The 8,655-nt window shown below is 48.5% G+C and overlaps 1 long non-coding RNA gene across 1 annotated transcript; it reads right to left on the minus strand.

Moving 5' to 3' along the window:
* Window positions 1-520: 520 nt before the first annotated feature.
* On the minus strand, window positions 521-6,194 carry LOC134411496 (uncharacterized). The gene is made up of 3 exons (XR_010026350.1): window positions 5,760-6,194; window positions 1,903-1,988; window positions 521-631 (listed from the first exon to the last, which is right to left on the minus strand). It is a non-coding gene; the product is annotated as an uncharacterized LOC134411496 (long non-coding RNA).
* Window positions 6,195-8,655: the final 2,461 nt, after the last annotated feature.

The raw sequence follows: 8,655 nt of genomic DNA on the forward strand, positions 1-8,655 counted from the left end.
TTCACCAGTTGCCAGCTGTTTTCCGTGCTCCATCAAAGGAGTTGATCTTAACCTTTAAGTCCTACTTGGCTTAGGGCCTGGCTCTCTGGGGGACGGCCCTGCTCCAGTCATTCAGATCAGCAGAGGAGGCCCTCCTGAAGACAACCTAGCCCACTCGCGGAGGGCTTTCTCCTGTGTCACTCCCAAATGCCCTCCTCCTCCTGCTAGAGCTGTGACAGGTCTCCATCCTCTGAGCAGTCAGGAACGGAGTTAAGGCACCTCTTTTTAACTTGGCTTTTAACATGCTCGTTATGGCTTTTTAAGATTTGTGTTTTTATTTGATTGTGTTTTTTTATTTTCTGAAAAGTCTGTAAACTGTCTTAGTGGGTTTCAGCAAGCTGGTGCAGAAGTACAATACATAGATTAAAAGGCCCATGGTTCAAAAGCAGGGGGATCCTGGGAACGCAAAATAAAATCACATACCTGGGTGCTGAGTGTCAGTTCAGTCAGAATTAGGTACACCTCCGTGTTTCATAGGCTGGTTCTCCATATGTAGCAGAATCAGGGCCTTAATGGGCTTGAGTTGGATCAGTGTAGCAAACTGCAGGTACGAAGCCTCATTTTTAATGCTTCCTTATGTAAAACAAACTCCCTGCAAGTAGAAAATAAGCTCATCAAGGAGACAGCTTCTAACCCAGCCCTTTGCATGTGGTGTTGCTGGTTCTGTGTGTGCAGGGACTTTTTAAAAAAAGGGGTCCACCGGCCTAAACATTTCAGGGCTCCGAGACCTCATTCCGTCACACACACACACACACACGTTGAGCGGGGCTTGGTCCCCCATATATGTGGGGCGGAAGAGGCTGTTGGCCACATTACTAACACAGCAGCATCATTAAACAGAGTTAAGGGGTAACTGATCTGGGCAACATGACTCATGGATCCTGCTTAAATTCCATATTTTCATGGTTTGTCTAAGGGCTTGAAGTCTGAGTGAGAAACCAGAAATTTGAAGCAGCGGCCAACCTTACAGCTAGGCATGAAAGGATCCGCTTTCCTCCCCATAGCAGGAGAACACCCCCCCGCCCCCCTTCTCTCTTCCCCACCTGGCTCCAACGCCTCCGATGATTCCTGCGGCACCCCAGCACAGCTGGTGAGAGTATCCATTTCTTACACAGGATTCCATCACACATCAGAAGCAAAGAAGGGTCATAAAAAAATGAAAAAAGTCCAGAGAGCATCGTAAAATATTGAATGGGTTTTATTTATGGACCAATATATATCAAGCGCAACAGGCTGCATATTTTACAAGACCCATAACGCAGGTGGGGCTAGAGCGAGGAATGAAAAACGGCCTGTGGGTTCTCCCCCTGCTGTGGGCTTGGGAAGAGTAGCCCAGCTCCCCTTCCTGGTTGAAAATATGGGGCTGAATATCTAGGGTGCTTCAACAGTAATCCATCAAGCTTCTCCTAGTCTGGTGGGGTAAGTCATGTTTACAAAACCCATGATACTTTGAAGTCAACGTAGACAGAGAGGAGACCACGGCGTGGGCATCTCTTTTTTACTTTGTTGTTGTTTTTATGCTTCTTATGTTTTTAACTTTTGTATATTTGTTTTTAATGTTTACTGTTTTTAACTTTTGTAAACTGCCCAGAGAGCTTCGGCTAATGCAATAAATAAATAACCCAGGGACAGTCTTTGCCCCATTCTGCTCGGTGGTTCATATAAATGTGGCCAAACAGGCCTTAAGAAATGTGCTCCCACCACGTGCTTCAGAAAGAAGGACCATCAGGAAGAAAAGCAGGGGATGCATGATACATTCTGCCTAATACTGTCCTGCCACATGTCCTGGGAAGTCCTCTGGCAAAATTTATGTGGCCAGTTTGAAGAGTCCGTTCTGTCATCTCTCTGTTCCTAATTCCTCACCTGGGAGCGATCCACTTTTGCCTCCTTTGTTTGAACATATGGTCAGGGGCCGCCAGCCACATGGAACTTCGTCACTCCACACAACACTGAGAAGAAAAACGGATAGAATAGTTAGCAAAGTGATTGAGGGGCTGGAACAACTCCCCGAGAAGGGAAGGTTACGACATCTGGGACTGTTTAGATTAAAGGCGAGTGAGGGGAGACATGATAGAGAGGCACAAAATGCTGTATGGTGCAGAGAAAGTGGACAGGGAGGCGTTTCTCTCCGTCTCCCATAATACTATTTATTTATTTATTTATTTATTACATTTCTATACCGCCCAATAGCCGGAGCTCTCTGGGCGGTTCACAAACGTTAAAACCATTCAAAGTATAAAACTAGAACCCAATGAGGTCATTGTCCCATGAAGCTGACCGGTGGGAGATTCAGGACAGATCAAAGGACCTTCTTCACACAGCAGAGTTAGACTAAGGGATTCACTACAACGTGATGCACTGATAGCTACCAATTTGGATGGCTTTCAAAGGGGGTTGGACAAATTCCTGGAGGAGGAGGAGGCCATCCCTGGCTACTTGTCCTGATGGCTCTATGCTACCTCCAGTATCTGAGAGTGTGCCTATGTACAACAGTTGCTGGGGAACATGGGCAGGAGGGTGCTAATACGTCATAGAATCATAGAATAGTAGAGTTGGAAGGGGCCTACAAGGCCATCGAGTCCAACCCCCTGCTTGTGGGTTTCCCATTGGGGCAGCTGGTTGGCCACTGCAGCAGCAGACTGCTGGGCAGGAATGGACCCGTCGTCTGATCCAGCATGGCTCCTCTTATGAAGGCCGTCACTCAAGTGGAAGGAATCTTAACTGGTCATATCAATTTCAGCAGCTTAATCAATAACGCTGCAATCCTGAGCACACTAGGGAGGAAGCCTCGACAGTATTCGGCATGCATAGGACTGCAGCGCACATCTGCATAAATGTGCATGAGTGAAAGAATAGTTCTGGAGGGAGAAGCACGCACGCACACATTTATTTGATGGAGACCGCAGCTGCCACCTAGAAAGAGACAGGTGAATGAGCAGACAGACGGAGGGACGAGGGTCTAGAGGTGCCTGCGGCAAGGAGCCACCTGCTGCTCTTTGCATGTGCAGGTATTGGAAAAAAATGAAGTTGCCCGTTTAGGCCTTTTACCAGCTCCTGTTTTGTTTTATTGATTCCTGTCTGCTTGCTGTTTTTATTATGCTGTTTTCATTAATGTATTTTATTGTTTCATTGTGATGAATTGTTAACCGGCTTGGCAGCTTTGTAAAAGGTGGGATATAAATCCATAAGTACACTTTTAAAGGTTTTTTTTTAATTAAAAAAACAAAACAACTGATGGCTAATAAATTGGGGTCAGGGGGCGGAATGTGCTTGATGGGGAAAAGGTTTTTGCACCGACAGAATGTGGCAGCTAGGCTGGAAACAGGGCAGAGGATGCACAAGACCTGAGGGGGTGGGATGGGCGCCTTGGGACCCTGACTCACATTTCCCCAGTTGGGCCCAGCCAGGCCTGCACAGGCGCCCCAAGCAAGCAGGCCCTCCGGTTACGTGGGTGGCCAGGCCGGCCTGCTCCCCTCGCCTATCCAGCCTCCTCCTAAATCCTACTGTTTACATCTTCCTCTCCGTTTCACCCCCTTCCTGCTGCCCCCCTGGGCATCCATCCTCCGGTCTTCCTCGACAGCCTTAATCCTGTAGCTTATCTGCCCTTTGCCTGCCAGCAGCCCAGTATTTATTTATTTATTAAATTTATATACTGCCCCATAGCCGAAGCTCTCTGGGCGGTTTACAAAAGTTAAAAACAGTGAGCTTTAAAAAAAGTATACAAAATTTAAAACAATCAAAAACATAAAAACAACAATATAAAACAACAGTATCCATTTAAAACAACAACAGTTCTGGGGTATGTCTCTCCAGCCCATGGGTCAATTCTTGCCTGCCTTGGCCTCTTTGTGGGGCTCCTCCGGCGGGGGGGGGGGCACCCCGCCCAGGGCTTTGATGGGGCACAAACGCGGCTTCCCTCCCTACTGGTCCAGGAGGTTCCAGTTCAATCTCCAGCTGGGGAAAACCCTGCCTGGAACTAGGGAGTGCCGCTGCCAGTCAGGGCTGACAACACTGCTGTTTACCTTGGCAAAGCCGGAAATAAAGGCCTGCTGAGCCCCAGAGTTCCCACGTGGCTGCCCTTACCCAGGACCCCCGCTCTTCCGCTTCCAGCCTCCAGGAGGCGCTCCAGAACGCAGAGGGGGAAGGGGCGGAGTTTCCACCCAGGGCGGAGGCGGGGCCTGTATTGCGCATGCGAATTACAGCCCTCCTCACCTTGGACTTCTTTCCCGCCCAAAACGGTAACGAATGAGCGGGAAAAGGGAACAATGGGGGCCTGAGGGAGAAAAGGAGGGGAAGGGGCTGAGGAAACAACAACGATAAGAAGGAAACATAATCACAAGAAGTTAATAATAAGGTATTTTTTAAAAGGAGAAAATATAAGAGACGGGCGGGGAAGAAATAGTTGAGAGGGAAAAGAAAATTCTGAAGGAATTCCAAGGAAAGTTTCAAAGAAAAGAGTGAGGGAAGCCTGACGGAAGAGGGGATTAAAATGCCAAGGAAGGAAGGAAGAGAAAAGTTGAGGGATGAAATGTCAAAGAACAAGGAAAACTTTTTTAAAAATCGTTAAGTTTTGAGGCACTGAAGAGACGAGGTTTGAGCGGGGAGGAAGAAAGGGAAAACGCAGGTTGAATATCCAGGAGCGTCTCGGGAGAGGCTGAGGGGGACCCCGGGCGCTGGAGGGGCGGGAAGCGGGGTTCGGAAGTGGAGAAGACGCGGAGGAGGCAGGGTGGGTGGGTGGGGGGGGGCGCGGGTGGTGACGGCATTCCGGAGGAGCAGGCAAAGGTGTGTGCTTGCCGAGGAAGGAAGGTGCGAGGAGGCACTGAAGAGCTGGGGGAAGGGGGAAGAAATGGAAGTGGAGGGGAAGGCAAATTGGAAGTTGGCGCACAGGTGGCTGTTGTTGCCTCCTCCGAGGAGGAGTGAAGGGGCGGAAGGAGGTGTGAAAAAGACAGACAAAGCGAGGGACGGAGGGAGGGAAGGAAAACACGCGGAAAAGAACTCGGAGGGAGGGAGGGAGGGAGGGAGAGGAGCCTTGAGGCGCTTTGTGGGGCCGGGAGGGGGAAGGATAAGGAGGCAAAATGGGGGCGCGAAGGGGGGGATGGTGAAAGGGGGAAGGCGGTGCGGAAGAAAAACTATCATAATGACAACATTCTTATATATTTTTGCTGAGGAGAATATTGGAAGAACATTTTATTTGGTGTTTTGTTTGTTTGTTTGATTTTGTTTTGTCTTATTTTTGTGGATGTGTTTTGTTAGTGTTTTTATTTACTGATGTTTGGAAATAATAATAATAAAAAAGATTGGAAAGGGTTGTGAAGGCGGCAAGAAATGGGGAATGTGGGGGGATGGGAATGGGGGGAGCTGGAGGTTGGCAGTGCAGCAGGGCTGGGCTGCGGCTGAGCAGCTGAAGAGAGGACGAAATAGATCTCTCTCTCTCTCTCTCTCTCTAGATATATCAAACCTAGCTGCCTTGAGTGCCATTTATTGGACGGAAGGCGGCCTATAAAATAAATAAATAAAGGAGGCTGCAGAACCACACTAAGAAAATCAGGTTCTGATTCAAAGGTCCACGGTCTTAACACACACACACACACACACACACACACCGTCTTCCTCACAACTGCCAAGTCCAACAAATGTCGTGGTGGTGAGATGACAGACAAAAGCCCCCTTCCTCCCATGACATTTCTAAAGAAGCCTTAGAAACTGTGGGAAAAACTCACCCTTTAGCCACACTGATAGTTAATTCAATGGAGTGATGAATGGGCATTATTAAGGAGCTACTAATCCGCATTAATTGCCCTTGAGTATGTCTCCCAGATGCCTCCAAACGGCAAACTGCCGCACTTGTGTTTAACCGCAGCACCTTTGCTTCTGTCATCATCATCCAATTCCCCAATAATTACCTTTATTAAGCTTGTGAAATGTCTTGTAGCACCCCAGCACGAACCTTCTTATGGGCCTGTCTCCTTACTCCCCACCCATGTCATACGTGTTTCTTTCCAGGGGCCAAGTCCTTGTCTGGAGATACCCCTGATGTACCTGGGAAACAGTCAGAGAGGACCCTGGCTCTCGTCTCCGTTGGTGGAGGGTGGCGTTGTTTATTTGGACGATTACAGCGATGGCTTGTTTTCCTTCCTTCAAAAGAAACGCGACCACCCCTGGGGAATAGGCGGCAACGTATAAACATCAGAGCCACACGGAAGAGCAGCAGGGGTGGGTAAGACTCTAGTTACAGCCCCAAGGGCACTGTTGCGTGTACATGGATCTGGTTACCTAAAATGGCACCCTGCCATGGTTAGGCGATCACACCCTTGAGATTTGCTGCTGGATGCCTTGAGCCAGTTTGGGGGTTCATGCAAAGATTTTGGCAAGCAGCTGTTGCCAAAATGGCTGTGCGTCTCCCCCACCCACCATTTTTAGGTAGACTCCAAATGCTACCAAGCAAGTGAAAAGTGGTAGCTTGGTCCCCTTCATGGTGGTGCTGCTCCTTTGCATAAATCCAAATCACAGCCTTGAGGTCTGCCTGTCTAGAGTCAAAATGCTGGCAGTACCACTCCTGCCATAAATCAAGGAGATGAAACTTGCTGTATTTATCAAAGCAATTAGGGAACATCTGGTTGGCTTTCCAAGATCTCTCTTTCTCTCTCTTACACACTCACACAGCCATAAATGCCTCTTCCACACCCAGCCTGCCATGTGGCACCGACATGCTCAAGACAGTACAATCTTCCAGACAGAAAAAGGACAGGAGACACATATTCTGGAATGAGGGGGCTGTTGCAGCTGTAGCCTAATGTTGGGCATCCTTTCTGCTGTATGGAATGTCATGATTGCAGTCTGGGAATAATTTCCAGTCTTTTGTGGTACAACATGGAAGTAGCCTGGCATTTTCCGTCTTGGGAAACCTGGCCAGTGCAACAGCCAGAACTACCCTGAGGTTTTTGCCTTCTTTTGAGTGAAATTCTAAGTGCCAACAAAGTCACTCTGCTCCTCTGGAAGGAGGATGACCCACCCTCCCAGTTTGGCACTAACTCAGCAAAGTGAGCATCACATGACAGCTGGAGGGGTACAACATGGCTGCTGCTGCTGCGTGATTAGACAAACTTATCACCTTATCAAGACGCCTCCGCTTCTCTGATCCAAGCCAAACATAATGAGCAAAGATGCATTTGCATTGCGTAGATCCTTTCCCTGGCCAAGCAAGTTCAAAGCAGGTCAGGATTAGACAGGATGGGAGAAATCCCCAGAACACCAGGGTTCTTTCCAGAGGAAGGAAAGGATCTTGAGAAGCTGCTCTTTACTTTGCTCCGTCATTTAGAGGAAATGAGCTGCAAAGTCCTGTCGATCAAGCATGTCTCCCTGTCTTTCTTGGTGTTGAGATTGCCATAATTGCTGCGGAACCGGAGAACCGTTCCTGATGCTTATTGCAAATGGACCTGTAAAACTGGCACCCAAGTTCTGTTTGCAGAAGCAACAGGAATAACATGAACTACATCAGTCCACAAGTGCTGTGTGTGATGCTGATTCGGGCTGCATGCGCGCGCACACACACACGCACACATGCACACCCTAGTGATCCTGATACAGACAGCTCTTTCCTTGATGCTAAGCCATGGTGGGAAAAGAGCGATCTGTATCAGGATATATGGTGGAGGGCGCAGTGGTGTAGCAGAGCCAGGGTTTGCAGGGATGCAGCACTAACACATTGTGATGATCAGGGATGCCTATGCCATCTGCCGGCTCCCTCTGACTCTGGTGCTCCCTCTGAGCTTAGTTGGCATCCTCACAGTAACTGGGTGCCTGCGGTGTGAGGCTCTCCGTGGGCATGTGGCTTTGGAGGCTGTCACGATGGAGCACCTGAGCTTCAAAATTTACCACTCTCCCACTGGGAGGGAGTGCAAATGACAGAGAAATTGTGTGGGGCTGGGAGAGACAGATCAACCTCGCGGGGGGGGGCAGTGAAGCGCTTAGGGGGCCACAGGTGTTGATGACACAAGCTCAGTAGTGTTTAGTGTTCTCCCACCTTCTGACAGCAGTGTCAGACAGATCAAGAAAGTCGAGCACAACAAACCCACTTGACTAATGTACTTTCTTGCTTTTTCTCCCATTTACAGAACATGACATCTATGAATCCCAAAATAGCACAACAAGTTTGGTGAGTTTCGTCATGTCCTCACTAGACATGCAATAGTCTGTTCCCGTGTTACGATGCACATCGCATTGTTTTCCTCCCCTCAAAATTCACCAGCAGCGGTAATGCAGATGCATGATAGTTCTGCAGTTAACGTTAAGGCATGGCTATTCTGGTCACATTGGCAGCTTGACCATGCTCTAGCGTCAGGAAAACATCTAATAAGTGGGGGTGGGACACATCTGGATCTGGACAAAATAATGATTTGGATGTAACATAGCATTGGCTTGGCTTGTTGTAGGGTCATGCACCATGGAATCTGCAAATTCTCAAATCCTATGGAGACAGCAATATGGGCAAAACAGGACATAATTCATGGCTAGCATAATGGCAAAAATGCCCTGCTTACATTCCTTGTGTTTTTAGTTGGATGGCTTTCTTCCTGTCCTAGGCTGTACAGCAGAAAACTTCTTAATCCTTGTTAC

Source organism: Elgaria multicarinata, chromosome 20 (genome assembly GCF_023053635.1).
Source record: "Elgaria multicarinata webbii isolate HBS135686 ecotype San Diego chromosome 20, rElgMul1.1.pri, whole genome shotgun sequence".
NCBI lineage: Eukaryota > Metazoa > Chordata > Lepidosauria > Squamata > Anguidae > Elgaria > Elgaria multicarinata.